We start from the raw sequence: 16059 nt of genomic DNA, 5'->3' as shown, positions 1-16059 counted from the left end.
TTTCAGCAACAACATAGTGCTTATAAATAGTGCAGGGACACTAAATTAAAGAATGTGCCAAAATAAATTGCAGTATCTGCCTGATTCATTGTGTAATTAGTTTCAACTGAAACCAAGAAAGTGGTATTTGCTATTTTGCAAAATGTGATCAATAATTTTGGGTTGGAGTCAAAAGGTCTAACTAAGACTGCATTTCCTGAGCTTCAATGATGATGTACTATTTCTGAAAGGCACAGTGCCCCTTCGGCCATTGTTAAGAAATACTCCTCAAATCTTATTTCACCCACACTGGATGTTGATAACTGTGTTTGTCCGTTCCAGGAACACTTGGAGAGTTCCTGGAAGGACACAGTAGTGTTGTTCAATTATATTTGAAAGATCCCTGATGTATTCTTGTTTTTCTCTAAAAATATAAACCATTGATGTTGCACTCAAGCTTAGAAAATGAGCCCCCTAAAAATGTTCCTAGTTAGAAAAGAGCTGTATTCAAACTCAGCCAACTACATTTGAGGTTTCTTCATGTTATTAATATAAAAATAAAGATTTGGCGGTTAGAAGCACTCCACCAGCACACATTTAAAAATGACATCTAGTTGCACCATTTCCCAGATTTGACTGAGTAAACACAAACAAAAATAGTCAAAGGGAAGTAGATTGTCGATTAAACAGAGCTCACTTCAACTTTGAGAGAAGCTCCCTGTCTTGACATGCAGCTACAGTACACTGTTGTTGCAGCCATTCAGCACAGTAATTACTGTGGGGAACCCCAAAGCACAAAAGCAAAAGAGAATAGGACAGAGAGAAAGTGCAGGAGAGTATATCCACGATGAGACACCATTTCTTGTTGATCCTGAACCCAGTCACCCTCACAGAAATACATAGCTTAGAATAAATTCCCACCAAACCCAAGCAGAGGTAGTAAAAGGCTCATTTTGTTTCACTGATGTGTGCTAACTTATGGTAGCAAAAATAGTAGGCCCCTAATAGTTTGTAGAAGTCAGCTTTTTTTGGCATATTTCACTTGTATAAAACTTCACAAAAAAAAACATCAGGCACAAGTATATGAACACGTATAGGATATCTTAATGATATGCAATTAGTCTGTTTCCTTTCCATCAGTCTATGTGAAAGCCTGCAAAAGCAGATGAAAGAAAACACTTTAAGTTTATTGAGAATGCACTGCTTTTGAAATGTGAATAGCAAGATCCTGCAAGATCCAAGTATACATATATTGTATCTGTTGATGAAACTTCTCTCATAATTCTTAATATGGAAGTGGTTATTTCTAAACAGGACAGGAAGAGCCACAGTGCAATTCTATGAGGTCTGTTTCTATGTTCCGGCTTTGTGTCAAGTCCAATAACAACCGCATTGTTTTGGGGCCACCAGCATCACCAGTGGCTAAACGCTTGGCTTACTCACACACAGGGAAACAAAACAGAGCTTCAGATTGTAGCCAAGAACAGGGTTGCAACTTTGTGTGCATGAAATGTGTGTTTGAAAGAGAGGACAGAGTGTGTTGTAGTTTGGCAGAGCTAGTTTGCTAGTTTAAAAACCCTTCATGACTGCTGATGTGTGTTACTGCAGCCTATCTGTTTTTGTGAGGGAGAGTTGGCCGAGGCAGTGGAAAAAGTGCAAGCCAGAGACGCTGACGTTGGCTGAGTAGAGAAGAACAAACTACTTCCTGAAAACCTATTAAACACTTTGACTAAACATTCTCTCCCTCAGAGTTTCTGCAGCTCTCCTTTTCTTTTACATGACGTTAACTGGCTGCAGTTGAGTCTTCAAGTTTTTACACTTTGTCTTCTCTGCCAATGTAAAACACAAGTAACTAAAGGATAACTATTAGTAATTGAGTCCTATTCCAGTGGTTATTAATTACCTAAAAACTCTGTTATTTCATAATGGCACTTTTCAAAGATTATCAAAAATCTTTTTGCCTTAAAATGCCTTGAAGTCTTATGGCACTTGATTGTCACTTAATGAATATAAATCTATGTTAATGCTAATCTGGACACCTATCTCCACTCACCAGCAGATAGCACTGTCCTTCACCATTTTCTCCAACCCTGAAACATTTGCTTTCCACCTCTGAGTTGTTCAATTAAAAAACAAGGCGGAATACTGGTGCAAAACCCCCACCTTGGAAGTGTTGTGTGCTGCAGTTTGATTTAAATGTATTTGTGACATCCATGTACCTGAATGCATCTGTGTAAATGGTGTGTATGTGGGAGAAGGGAGAACAAAGATCATCAGGGAGGATGGTGGGATCATGGGAGCAGATATATAAAAGGCTCCAAAAGGTATGGCTTCAGGCCCACAATGACTTTATAATGACTTACCTTTACATATTAAATCATAAAAACATAAAAATCGCCTTGGTTCCAGATGTTAGATTCTGCAGTGATATCCAACATTTTAAATGATCCAAAGTACTGGTGAATTTCACAGTTTTGCCCATCAGTGTTCTGGTTTAAATTGGAAACCACACCATTGTATATGGAGCATGTTGCAGTTTTCCTGATAGGATTTTTCCACTTAAATTAAACCCATACATGCTAACAGGTGGTATCAATACCCTGATTTTTTTTATAGTGTCTTCCAGTATTTTCAAGGATTCAAGTTTTTATTGTCATTTCATCACGTGTCAGACATGAGGTGGAACAAAATTTGTTTCCTTGGTCCCGGTGCCAGCCCAATGACACAATAAAATAAGTGGTAAAATATAGTAAAAAAACTAAATAAAATTAACATAAGTGAATAAAAGACATCTGTACTCATACTGGAAAGATATAATTTCCAAAAATATATAAATGCATCTAATCAACATGATCAGCATGTAAATAATTTGTAGATTTGATCATTTCCACAGACAGCAGAAAAGTAAAATATATACACCAGAAAAAAAAACACACACACTGTCAGATAAATGGCTCTTTGTAGATCTTAGCTAGATTTAATCCCATCAAGCCACCCAGGTCCCAACGGGAGCAATAAAATGTGTTTTCTTTTTTTCTTTTACTTCTAAATTTAACTGTAAGTATGTGGTTCATATCTCTTCTAAAGCCATCTGAATGGTTTAACCGCAGCCTCCGATGGTTCATGTAATCTCGATGTGCGGGTCGGGGCCCGCTTTCTGCTAATCTGGTGTCTGACTTTCTGCCATCTCGATCTGCTGCATGTAAAGTGACACGACTTAGCTGCGGTCGAGGGCCAAAAAGACACAGTGGACTGTGGCTTTTGTGATGCTTTTAAACCATTCCACAGCAATTCCAGTGGAACCAGTGGGGCTAGGGTTGCCACCTTTCAGAAATAGAAATAAGGGACGGCCCGATTTCAGCAGCGCAGGCGCCAAAAAAAGGGACATCCCCAAAACTTCTAAACTGCATAGAAATGTATTTATTTTATATGAAAAAACAAAATGCTTTGATTTAAAGTTTAAAGTGCTTTAATAGCATTGAACTTGCATGACTGTACAGGCAGCCAACCATTTACCAACTGAAATATCCTCTTATGATATGTATGTCCATCAGCCCAGATGTATAATATACATAGATGAAGAATATGGTGTAAAAGTTAATTTATTTCAATAATTCAACGTATAAGGTGAAATTAATATATTACATAGTCCCATTACATGCAAAGCAAGATGTGTTAAACCTTTATTTGTTATATTTTTGATGATTGAATTGTTTATTGATTTCATAATATAGATATTTTTTTATTTGGGGTTTTCATAAACAGTGAGCCATAATCACCAAAATTATAACAAATAAAGGCTTGAAATATCTCCCTTTGAATGTAATGAGAAATAATATATTTGTTTCACCTTTAGTAGAATTTACTAAGAATTAAGTTTTGCAATATATTCAAATTTTTCACGGCACAACCACATCAGCACCAGTGGGATCCAGGAGCAACAATGAAAAAGCTCACTTACAGTTAGATGTTTAATATTGGATCCAAACCAGATCTGCACTTTAATGACATGATGTGATGATATATAAAGCATAAAACTTTGTGTACCACTAGTCCACATGTGCTTGGAGAAGACATTCTAAAAGATTTGTTTCCCAGGGCATCCTGTAATGCTAGAGCTGTTAGAGAAGCCTTGTGATTACCTTTTGTAGGGAGGTCTTTCAGGCATGTTCAACCAGGCAGAGTGGATCTGCCCCAGGGCAGATCCAGGACACGCTGGAGAGGTGCTGAGAACTTCTTGGTGTTCACCAGGAGGGATTGGAGGACGGGGCGGACGAAAGGGAAGTCTCTCTGCTTAAGCTGTTGCCCCCATGACCTGAACTCAGATAAACACACGAATCAACGGAGTTTTATATTTATGCAAACATTTATAAAAGTTCAAAATCAAAATTTGATGTGCAACTAATCCACATACTGAGTGAAATGGTACAGAAGAAGCTCTACATATAAGCAATGTGAAAATATATTAATTTGATAAATCTTACTGTCATACAGGGGACCTTTTATGGCATCTAATACCTATTTTAAACGGGCCTTGAATGTTTTAAAAACAAGCTTTTGATTGTTTTTGCTAAATAAATTAGAAATTAAGCTCAGGGGTGTCCAAAGTTGGTCCTCGTGGGCCGGTGTCCTGCATGTTTTAGATGTCTCCCTGCATCAACACACCTGATTCAAATTAACGGTCGTCACCAGCTTGCCATCAAGGTCTGGACAACTCTGTTGGTGACACAGCTACTTTTATCACGGTGTGCTGAAGTAGGGAAACAACTAAAACCTGCAGGACACCGGCCCTCGAGGACCGACTTTGGACACCCCACCATGTCTTTATCATCCCATTCTGTAACCTCATTATCTATGCAGGATTCTGAGTGGGCGGGGCTATGATAATGAGGCTCTGTGCTGATTGGCTGCCTAAATGACGCGATACACCGCTATGAAAAAATGGCGGAAGCTCCGGCCGGCGTAGTTAGTTGTGGGCGTGGTTTCACGCATCGGAGGCCAACCGATGTAAATCACATTTTAGTTACGTAACGACGGGAGCAGAACCTGAACGGCTCGTAGATCCACATCACACTGGACGGATCATCCAGGCGGCTGTACAGACACTGCAGAATTTGGTTGCTTTCCTCCTTCTCTGAGTAAGCAGGCTGAGGGGAGACCACTTTATATATGATAAAGCAAGAAAAAACCTGTTTTTCATAATAGGTCCCCTTTAAGTGTTACACAAATAACACTGTAAGACACCAGCCCATTGTTTAAACTGAATAACGAGATCTCTATGGAAATTATAAAACTCTGAAAATCAAAAATACTATAAAACATTACAAGACAATGAGAGAAACAGACAGCAGTGAAGGCTAGGTTGGCTCATAACTTATGTTCCCTGACTGCCCAAGCAGATCTGTGCCATCTCAGTGTGCTATAACACCTAAACTCAACTTCGTAACACCTGTATTTGCTAGGAGATTCTTTTTTCTTCCACTGCAGTCCCCTTTATATTTTTAATGTGGCAATAAAGATTATTCATCTGCAAAGTTTCAAAATGTGTGTGACACTGTGTTGCACTGAGAGTAGGCAACTGCATTTTCCAGAAGCCAAGCCTCCTGCCTCTCACTGAAAGAGACTGAGAACACTATGGATTGAGGGAGGAAAAGAGCAAAGGAGGAGAAACATTGCATATTGGTTGAGCCCTCAAGAGACTGAGCTGAACAAGAACACACAGGGCCATCCACTTCATGACAGGCATACTATGTCACATACAAAGAGTTACACAGAGAAAAGTGGTTCTTTCTCTGCTCTCGAACACATTTTCTGGCCCATTGGGTCCTTTTTGAGATGGCAGGCAACAGCTATTACAAGGGTCTGCCTGTAGGAAGAACAACAAGAGTCTCATAAATGTGTCAGTATATTTATTACTGCATTTCTTTTGGTTCATTACAATTTGCACATCACATAAACTGCCAGTTGTGCCCATGAGCATCCCCTTGACTCTGTCATAGGTTCACTTGCAAGGAGCTGACCAAAAGGGTTTTTAGTGGCAGAAGTGCATTAATAAGTTTGGCACTATGGCCATTTGCATCAGCGAGGCGTGAAGTGGGATCGGCAGCTTCATCCGATCTCAGCTCACCCTACTGTGCAGTTAAATTCTTTATGGCTTTGTCAATCTTTCCCAAAAGACTATACAGAAGCGCATAAGTGGAGCTAAGACTTTCTCTCCGCCCCAGTGAATGAAATATGACAATAAATAGGTCCACTGTAATGGTCTTGTAAACCCTGTAGGGCAGTGTGTTCCCTTCATCAGAACATTCAGAGTTCTGTTCAGGGACAAACAGGTCAGGATCAGGGGGGAGCCAATACACTACAACAACAAGACCAGCCTGTCATTTATCTTCAGAATGCAAATAAAGCATTAATATTACCCATAAAAGGCAGTACAAACATGTTCAAACCACACAACTGTTTTAAATTCAATACGGCCCTAATGGCTGAGGCTTCAGTGCAAATATGGACAGTAAGCTGCAGACGTTGGCTGTAGCACGTACGTTGTAGCATTTCCTTTGTTCAGTTTGCTCCATAACTGCTGGCTCGACGATCAATTTAAAAATATCTATTGTCCACAGACCACGTACTACACTTCCAATATATTTCACACTACGAATTGGTCCGACATTGTGAGTACGTCATATACTGCAGTAAAAGCAACTATGCTACACCACAAATGGAAGCTGGTCATGTGACTGTGCCAATCAGTGTACCTACAAAATAGGCAGGTAGTGGAGGGTGCGGAGATATTCACTGAATATGAGAAAAAAATGATGCGGGTAAGAAATTGCGTATAATCACTTAGCTTGCCTTTAAATTAAATAACAGGTTTATTTGAAGGGCATGGACATCTCTCAATAGAAATCCACTATGATGCTGCCTTCAACGTTCCAGTGTCTTGGTTTTGACTGGGTTGCAGCGTTCACAATATTTTAAGATGCAATTACTGTATTTTATTATTATATACCATATTTTTGGTTTTCCACTTTCAGTGGAACAATACAGTTTAGCGGTTGCATTAATCATCTGTAAAACTCCAAAGGAGACAAACATTATTGGGTTATGCATTTCCTACAGTATGGTGATGTTATTGTGAAATGTTTGGGGACATATTGAAGGAAGGAAGAGATTAGCAGTAACTTCATGATTGTATTTTTTGTGTACAAGACTGTGAGATGCATAATTTTATGATGTATCATAATACATGTTCTTATTTTTCTGTGACATTGAATAGTACTATATTCAAGTCAAACAAATCAATATTAGCTTACACTTGGGCACTGAAACGTTGCTTAAGTACACGAAAAGAAGGCAAATTAATATCAGGTGCAACATTTTTTGGTTCTGCATGTTTGGCCTGAACACAATAAAAGCAGAGATACCAGCAGTGACAGAGGAATGTACTGGGAGTATGATGTTACAGTTTGGGCCTTCATGTGTAAAGAAATGAAAGGTGTTGCAGACATGACATTGACAGATGGAACCATACATGATACGTGTGGCTGTACTGGATTACTGTCTAACAAGACTCCCAGTGTCCCGGAGCTTGGCAAATGGGGGACAGTGCTACATAACAATTCTGACCTAGAAAAAGCATGAGAAAACTGGCCAAGTGTGGCACCTGATTTACACCTCCAGGCTATTTATAAAAGACAAAGATAGGAAACAACCGTTCAAGCAACGAGTAGCTGTCTAAAAGTCTAAAAACTGCAAGATCAAGCAGGAGCATACACATTTGCAACTATATTTTAAACTTAACTATCCAGTGAGACAAACCAGATGGAGCCATTACAATAAAAAAGGATGGGTAATGAAATGTAGTCAAGGCAAAAGTTATTTTAAAGTAGAAGTTAGACAGCAATGTTTCACTCAGGGTGAGTATGAGTTGTATCATCTGAGCAAAACTAAAAGTTATCTAATAACTTAACCCATATGTCTATGTGACAAAATCTGTAAACCCATCTCAAGCTTTCTAATGGATGTGATGATATAAATATAGTTTAAGGTTATGAAATCTCAGAGCACAGCCGGAAAAGGCTTCCTGTTTATACGATTATGTTTATAACATTATGAGAGATATCGCGTACTGGAGAGGAAGCACAGGATGACAGGAATGACACACGATACAGAGGGAGGACTGTAACTGACAATGAAGGCCGGTGTTGTGACAGAGGAACAAAGCCCGTATCGTAATATGACAAAGTTGTAGATTGCATTAAAGGTAGACAGGAAAGCAATCACAGATGCTATATAGACTCAGAGGGCTAGTAATCACAGGCCTAATGAACATCGACACGCAGATTCAGTACGTCACAGTGGCTGATACCCACAATCACATTATCACATTATTTTTGTCTCGAAGTAGAGACAAAATGCTAAGAAGGGAATGACAAATACATATTAATTTGATTTAACCTTCGTCTGGTGTTAGGGTCGCCACCGACCCGTTCTTAGGTTTTAAATTCATAAAACTACCACAAAAATCTGTTTATTGCATCAAGGCTTTTTGACTTTGTCAGGAACCTCTATTTCAACAAAATAATATCAAAAAAAATTTTGTCACTAAATTATAAAATGCTCTGGTTGAAATTGTTACCTTTGTGGGGTTAGGGTCGGTTTCGACCCGGTTATAAAATTATGCTTATAAAGCAATAATTAGAGCCAAAACTGAAATCATAAGTGCACTATCAGACAGCCAGCTCCTCTCCCAGTCATGTGAGCTTCAGTGGATTCTCATTTTGGATTTTTGTCTTCCAGTTTACCTGCACATAAACAAAAGCAAATAAAGTCGGGCATGTCCAGCCATGTAGGTCAATTCACTCATTTCACTTGCAGAGTGCACATCTCCAGTTTGCAGCATGCAAAGATGAGAAGAAGATTTACAGTAAGCCAAGTTCTGGACTATATTTTTGGTGAAAATGATAGAGACGACAATGAGCAGCGTAGTGATGCAGAGGAGCAGGATTCTGAGGAGGAAGACGATGTGGAGTATCATCCAGAAGACACTGACACATCTGGTGAGTCTGACGAGGAGGTCACTGGTGCTGAAGCTTCTTCTGCTGAAAAATTCAAGTCCCAAAATGGAAAGATACTTTGGAGCTCAGTACCTCATGATGTACATGGCAGGGTAGCTGCGGAAAATGTCATCAAAAAGACCCCTGGAATCACAAGGTTTGCTGTGACAAGAGTCAGTGATATCAAAACATGTTTTATTTATGCCATTGTCAATAAAAAGAGTCATAATTGCTATGACAAACCTTGAAGGGGAAAAAAGTCCATGGCGACATGTGGAAAGACATGGATGAGGAATGCCTGGATGCTTATATTGGTGTTCTTCTTCTTGCTGGAGTGTACAGATGCAACAATGAATCCACTGATCTCTGGGATGCATCGACAGGCAGAAATATTTTCTGGGCAACAATGTCACTTACGACCTTTCGAATGATATCACGAGTCCTCAGATTTGACAACAGGGATACCAGAGCAAGATCTGAACAGCTTGCCCCCATCAGGGATGTCTGGGAGAAATGGGTGCAGCTCCTTCCACTGATGTTCAACCCAGGGCCAGAGGTGACAGTGGATGAACGTTTTCTCCCTTTCCCAGAAAAATGCCCCTTCCGGTAATACATACCCCGTAAGCCAGGGAAGTACGGCATAAACATCTGGGCAGCCTGCAATGCCAAAAACAGCTACAGATTTACACAGGCAAAGCTGCGAGTGGCATCCCTGAGAAGAACCAAGGAAAACGTGTGGTCCTTGATTTGACTACTGGCCTGCAGGGTCACAATATCACTTGTGACAATTTTTTAAAGTTCTATTGCTGAAAAAATACTTTTGTTCCATTTCCTTGAGGTAAATGTATATGGGTCGAAATTGACCCATAACACCATAGATGTTATTATAGTTAATAATATTAAAATGAAAAAATAAATGAAACAAATTTATTTAAGAGATGTGTTCTAATACCCCTCTGTAATAGCCAGGTAACACAATAACCTTTTATTTATTCATATGATTCTCTTGAGGCTCATTTGACCAGTTTTTTAAATTGAAATCAAGGGCTATACTGACAAAAAAAGTCCCACAGTTCCCACACCAAAAATATTAAAACCAATATTTTCATGGATAAGGAAGCCTAACAATGTAACCAAGAGATGAGAAACAAATTGGATGATGGATAATTGCTTTTAGTGTATTTTAGAGATGATTTAAAACACGGGTCAAAACCGACCCGTTAACATCGGAGATGGTAACAGAAAGCTAACACCAGACAAAGGTTAAATGGTTTGCTTTAATAAGCATTTATTAAAGCCTCATTCTAAAATTTCTTTTGACAGGTGTTATTTTCACCAACTTGCTGTAAGAAGGTAAAATAAAACATTCTTAAATACAGCAAAAGGGATAGCTACATCCAGGTTTATGAATATGCCTGACATTATCGCAAAAGATATCAAATGTGATAGCTCCTTAATTCATGAAGTGCATATTCTACTTTTCAGACATTTATAAATGTGTCAGAGGTCAAAAGTTCCTAATTGAGGCAGCAGTGGATAAATAAGATCAGTGTTTCAGTTTCTAGTACTGATCAACATCAGTTCTTGCAGCATTTTAGGTTCAACAAAAGAGCTTAGACTCGTTCAACCCCGTCAGACTGGAAAATGTCTGTTTCATCATCAGTACCAAATGTGGATATTTTCCTTATCAATTGATCTTTTCCTTTGGTCCAGTTTTTGATTAATCCATTAATCCCTTTATCTTAAAAGGTCCAATGTTCTGCATTAACCTTTATTGCAAGGCCATTCCAGACGAATTTCATCATACTACTACTGCTACTGCTACTACTACTACTACTACTACTACCTTTTAGCAGATGCTTTTATCCAAAGTGACTTATGCCTGAGAGAACACAATGGAGAAAAATAAATAAAAAATCCCAGCGGAGGGTCCAGAACGGGTAAGTGCTGGTCAGACTGCTGTAAGTCCAGTTGGACACAAGTGCTGCCATGGTAATACTAGAGGGTTTTTGGGGGTTTTTTTGTATTCCCTTCCCACCCCACACAACAGTCCCTTTATTCAGCAAAACTAAATCTTAAATTCACCATCATAATATCATCTTGCTATAAGCTTACTCAGTGCTGAGTCCAGCTCAGTGCTGAGCTGGACAAATCTCATAACTCATCCTGATGAGCAGAGAACTTCACTAAATATGGAAGTGCTCCTGACTGAGCTGAGTCTTTATCTTGCTCTTAAAAGTAGGTACAGACCCTGCAGATCAGACAGAGTTTGGTAGGTCATTCCACCATAATACCGAAGTAATTTGTGCGATAAAACTAAGAGGTGCAATTAACCTTGAAATGGCTTCTCTGTCAGGAAAGGAAAGAGAAAATGGACTGCCTCAGGCCCTGCTGCTCAAAAGGGGGGAAAAAACTAAAAACTAAAATACAACAACCTGAAAATGTAACAGACATAATGTCAACAGAGTCACTAGCTCAAAATAGCAAAACATTAACTTGTCTTCTACATCTGTCTGTACCTCATCAGTCCATCTCAGGACCAAACAAATAAGCATGCAGCCCTAAACTCAATGTCAATCTCTAAATCACTAGTAAACCTAACAAACCCTTATAAGCACAATGAGAAGATGCAAACTCCACCCAGCTAAGATTTAAAACAGTAAGGAGACGGTGCCAACCACCACATCATGGTGCTGCCTGTGATTATAAATATATTGCTTCATTTTACTTGAATCTAAATCTTTTGCAGTGACTAAATGCTTGACATCTGTAACTCAATAACATCACCAGACGCTCAGCGTTTTCCCCTAAACATACTTGCCAAGTCCTTAGTGCAAATAACTCCACTGGCAGAAAAATACAAGTATGCTATAAAAATGCCTCCACCACGTTTGCCAGATGATGCTTTGAATCATGAGCTTGTTTTTTTCCTCCTCCATTCTCTTCTTTCTCCTCCTGTCTTTCTGTCTCAAGTTTAACTTGTCAATCTAGAACTGGGTAGGATATTAAAATATTTTATGGCTAAGTCCGATTTGACCTTTGTAATCCTGAGTGTTATTGGTTGCAGTTTTGACATACAGTAAACCCCCTGTGCTTCCAATCATGAAGGCATGTCTTGATTCCGACCTTTAACAATTACAATCACATACTTGGGGAGCCTATACTTCTGGACAGCACTGCATGTATATATTTATAAAACAAAAATCCCTTGCCATAAACTTCTCAGTGTGTTCACAAACCCCGAATAGATGGGAGACAAAACAAGGTGCAGGTTGTATCAATACACTGTTGACTCTTACCATCTTTATCAACAAAAAAAAGAAAAGAAAATATGATCATCATATATGCACAAAAAAAAACACACCTTATTTATGAAACATACGCAGAATGAAAGAGAAATTACAAAAATGTACATAGATTTCAGTATTCATGAAAATGTCAATAGTTCTGAACTTTTCATACAAACCAACAAAACCTGGCCCTGCTTCAGACTGTGTGTAGCGCTGGTGTTAATAAGGAGTGCTCACAAATATTGGCTTGTCCCTTTCAGACTTAAAGTTAATGCATTCTATGGCTGTTATTTTCATATTATGCAGATTCCTTTAAAACAAGTGTTTTGAAAATGACAACAATTGCATATTGATATTATACATAATTAGTATAAAATGATATCCTGGGTTTCATGCAGACAGTGCTCACTATCATGAATGTGAATTCAAATTTGAGTTTAATATTTATAAATATGGATAGGTTTTTATTAAGGAGGGGATTTCTGTGCAAAAGTACTCAAAATGACTAGAGGAAAAGTTATATTCATGGCTAATACACACACACACACACACACACACACACACACACACACACACACACACACACACACACACACTTTTTTATAAATATATATATATATATATATATATATATATACATACATACATACACACATACACACACACTTTATTTGGTACAACTGCCCTGCATGTTGTAGCTGGTTTCCTGCTTCAACACACCTGATTTTATATGACTAGCCATATATATCTATTATACCCACAGAGGAATTTGTTTTACAGCTAGCAGTGGAGGAAAATGAATAAATTTAAGGGGGGAAAAAAAAAATCAATTAATGGTTCTCTTCAGGCCTTCATCACAAACTGATGATGATGATCCATTCATTTGAATCAGGTGTGTTAAAGCAGGCAAACATCTGCAAAAAAGCAAACCAAAAAAAATGAGTTTCAGCAAGTCTTAAAATGAGAGAAACATCTGGAGTGTCTGTGTTTCAGTCATGTTTTCTTTTTATAGGTTGCTACTTCACCATCTTATATGACATCTTCCATTACAAACTGTCCCACTCTGACAAAAGCCTGTCCCGGGGACAGAGAGACAAGAGCAGAGTTTACATTGCACAGCTACACAAACACATATACACACACATGGGATAAGAGTGCCATAGCTGACACTGGGGTCAGTTTGGAGACGCGTTATATCTTGACAGAGCTGAAGTGTTCCCTGACAGAGAAATGCGCTGTAGAGACACTCAGTCTGTCCTATGATTCAGACAGAATGTGCATGATGAAGTTCCATTTATTTTACATTTGTGTTTACCAATTCAAAAGAAACTTTTGAAATAAGCTAGATGGAGTAAATTTTACAGACTTAATGCACTGCAAGCGCGTTAGAATAATTAAATAAAGATATGAAATCTCAAAGCACTTTTAAATATTCAATTTAATACCAAACTATATAATTTGATACCAAACTAACTTATCGTATTTCATGCCTCAAGTATCATATTCAAGTTCCTGAAACTGCTGCTTCACTCAGACGTTTCTGTAACGTGAGTGGGATGTCAGTGGTGGAACGCACACTTCCACAAGCAAAGCACTTAATCAAATGTTTAAAATAACTGCAAGTTACTAGAAAATGCTTTTATTTTACTTTATACCTTAATTCCACTACATTTCAGAGGAATAAAATTAATGTATCTTGTTCCCCATCATACTCCATCATCTCATCACCTATTAAATATTTTATTAAGGGGAATTTAAAGGGGACCTGTTATGGCATCTAATACCTATTTTAAACAGGCCTTGAATGTCTTAAAAACAAGCTTTTGATTGTTTTTGCTAAATAAATTAGAAATTCAGTCTCTAAACCATGTCTTTATTTTTACCGTTTCTAACCTCCTTCTCTATGCAGGATTCTGAGTGGGCGGGGCCATAGACATATATAAGTAGACGCCCCATCGAGCGCTGAGCCGTACGTCAACGTCGCCGCCATATTGGATGTGGCAAGACTGCGCTGTAAACTAATACAAGTAAATAGACTTATTTTCATAAAGCGCCTTTCTACAAAGAAATTTACGTTTTACGTCTCATTTATTCATTCACACACGCACTAATATACTTGGGAAACAGTTAGGCACCAAATATAATATATTTAATTTTCTCAGAGGGCAAAAATAAGAACTTTATTGATCCCACATAGGAGTAATTCATGTTATATCAGCTATAGAGAACAAGGTAGTGCCGAAAAACAATATATATCCCCCTCACAAAAATAAGAAAAATAGAGAAACATATTTTCTCATCAACAAAACAAATTTAAAATTTTTCAAATAACAAAATAACATATTTGAACCATTTTTCAGACAATAAAATAACTGAAAAAATCTGAAAAATGGTTCAAATATGTTAATTTGTTACTTGAAAATTTTTAAATATGTTTATGTAAAATATGCTTTGTTGATGAGAAAATATGTTTCTCTATTTTTCGTATTTTTGTGAAGGGGGATATATATTGTTTTTTTGGCACTACCTTGTTCTCTATAGCTGATATAACATGAATTACTCCTATGTGGGATCAATAAAGTTCTTATTTTTGCCATCTGAGAAAATTAAATATATTATATTTGGTGCCTAACTGTTTCCCAAGTATATTAGTGTGTGTGTGTGTGAATTAATAAATGAGACGTAAAATGTAAATTTCTTTGTAGAAAGGCGCTTTATTAAAATAAGTCAATTTACTTGTATAAGTTTACAGCGCAAGAACACTCGATGCGGCGTCTAGGTATATATGTCTATGGGGCGGGGCTATGATAATGAGGCACTGTGTTGATTGGCGGCCTGAATGACGCGATACACCGCTACGAAAAAACGGCGTAAGCCCCGGCCGGCGGAGTTGTTCTGCTCGCGTCGTGACGTCACGACAGGAGCAGAATCTGAACGGCTCGTAGAAACCACATCACACTGGACGGCTCATCCGGGCGGCTGTAGACACTCCAGAATTTGGTTGCTTTCCTCCTTCTCTGAGTTGGCAGACTGAGGGGAGACCACTTTATATATGTTAAAGCAAGAGAAAACATGTTTTTCATAATAGGTCCCCTTTAAGGTATCTCAGACCAGCATCCTCCACCTCTAGCAGGATTGGGGTTCATAAAATAAAAGTAAAAAAAAAAAAAATCCCCAAAATTAAAGTTTTCATTAACTAAACCAGAAAGGTTTTTTTTAATTATTGTGTCCATGCCATTTAATTTCTATATAATAATAATAATGAATCTAACTTATAATGCACTTTACATTCAATGAATCTCAAAGTGCTACACTTAGATCATTATTCATTCATCCACATTCTCACCAGTGGTGGTAGCTACGTTTGTAGCCACAGCTGCCCTGCAGATTGGCAGAAGCGTGGCTGCCATATTGACCAAACGGCCCCTCCGACCACCACCAACATTCACACACATTCACACGGGCCAAGGTGGGTAAGGTGCCTTGCCCAAGGACACACCGACAGCAACTGGGACGGAGCGGGATTCGCTCTACCACCTGAGCTACTGCCGCCCATATTTGTTGCAATGTTTATTTTGGAGAAAAAAACTAACAAAACACGAATATATAATCTTATATATTAACGATGTGGTGTATTTTGAAGACTTTTTTGACGCACGAGCGTGAAACACACCTGCAGACAATCAATGATGCCACACATAATTAACCCCACCTGGCACGTTCTGCTTCATGCA

This window comes from Cololabis saira, chromosome 24, assembly GCF_033807715.1.
Source record: "Cololabis saira isolate AMF1-May2022 chromosome 24, fColSai1.1, whole genome shotgun sequence".
Taxonomy (NCBI): Eukaryota; Metazoa; Chordata; class Actinopteri; order Beloniformes; family Belonidae; genus Cololabis; species Cololabis saira.
The sequence above is the reverse complement of the archived record's forward strand: the minus strand, read 5'-3'. Positions refer to the sequence as shown.